Here is a 1,609-nt window from a genome sequence, read left to right as displayed (position 1 = left end):
AGGACCTTTTATGGGACAGCCATTGTTAGATTATCCAGTGTCCTATAAGCCAAATTACCTTTAGATGTGTTTGGTGGTGAATAGGAGTGTGCCACCATAGACTCATGTGTTTGAATGCTTGACCCATGAGGAGGGATAATATTAGGAGGTGTGGCCTTGTTGGAGTAGGTGTGGCCTTGTATTGTAGCTGTGGCCTTGTTGGAGTAGGTGTGGACTTGTAGGAGTAGGAGTGACCTTGTTGGAGTGGGTGTGGCCTTGTTGGAATGGGTGTGGCCTTGTTGGAGTAGGTGTGACATTGTTGAAGTAGGTGTGGCCTTTTTTGGAGTAGGTGTGGCTTTGCTGTTGTGGGTGTGACCTTTTTGGAGTAGGTGTGGCCTTCTTGGAGTAGGTGTGGCCTTCTTGGAGTAGGTGTGACCTTATTGGAGTAGGTGTGCCCTTGTTGGAGTAGGTGTGGCATTGTTGGAGTGGGTGTGACCTTTTTGGACTAGGAGTGGGCTTGTTGGAGTAGTTTTGGCCTTGTTGGAGTAGGTGTGACTTTGTTGGAGGAAGTGTGCCACTGTGGAGGCTTTGCATTGAGATTTGTATATACTCAAACTATGCTCAGTGGTACAGACAGTCCCTTTCTGCTGTCTGTGCATCCAGAACTTTGGGCTCCTCCAGCATCAAGTCTGCCTGGATGCTCCCATGATTCCTGCCATGATGATAATGTACTGAAACCCTGAAACTGTAAGCCGGCTGCAATGGAATCTTGTCCATTATAAGAGTTACCTTGGCTGCTGTGTCTGCAGCCATGAGCATGCTCAGGCTACAGAAGAGTCTTGCCTCTAGTGTCCTCCACTGAGGTAAAAAGAAGGAACAGTTGGACCCCAATGCGACCAATAAAGTCGCCAACACCAACTCCCGTGAGCTGATCAGGAAGCTGATTGAAGATGGCCTGATCATCTGGAAGCCTGTAACTGTCCACTCTCAGACTCACTGCCAGAAACACACCTTGAAGGGTAGGCATATGGTCATAGGGAAGGGAAAGGGCACCCCCAACACTTGGGTGCCTGAGAGGGTGACCTGGATGAGAAGGATGAGGATCCTGCATCGGCTTCTCAGGAGATACTGGGAATCTAAGAAGATGGACTGCCATATACATCACAGCCTGTACCTGAAGATTAAAAGAAATGTATTAAAAAACCAATGGATTCTTATGGAGCAGATCCTCAAACAGAAGGCAGACGAGACCTGCAAGGAGCTAAAGGGTGACCAGGCTGAGGCTCGCAGGTCTAAGACCAGGGAAGCACAAAACCCGTGGGAGGAGCGCCTCCAGGCCAAGAAGGAGGAGACCATCAAGACTCTATCCAAGGAGGAAGAGACCAAGAAATAAAGCTTCCTTCATGTCTGTGCATAGTGACCTTACTGTGGCCTCACATGATCAGTCATTAAAATAAAACAAGCCTTAATGTAATAAAGAGTTACCTTGCCAATGCTGTCTGTTCACAGCTATGGAAATCTAACTAAGACAATGTATATTCATTGTGCCATTTCTGTTTCTCTGGAAACCCTAATACAATAGCGCTCTAGAGAGAGGAACAAGTACCCACGAGACAACATAAATTCCAGT

The 1,609-nt window shown here is 47.5% G+C and overlaps 1 pseudogene; it reads left to right on the top strand.

Annotated features, from left to right (window-relative positions):
- The first annotated feature begins 790 nt into the window (after positions 1–790).
- Positions 791–1,372, top strand: LOC147998103 (large ribosomal subunit protein eL19 pseudogene; annotated as a pseudogene).
- Positions 1,373–1,609: the final 237 nt, after the last annotated feature.

This window comes from Rattus norvegicus, chromosome Y (genome assembly GCF_021556685.1).
Source record: "Rattus norvegicus strain SHRSP/BbbUtx chromosome Y, alternate assembly SHRSP_T2T, whole genome shotgun sequence".
Taxonomy (NCBI): Eukaryota; Metazoa; Chordata; class Mammalia; order Rodentia; family Muridae; genus Rattus; species Rattus norvegicus.
Note: the sequence above shows the minus strand (reverse complement) of the source record. Positions and strands in the feature narration are given on the sequence as shown.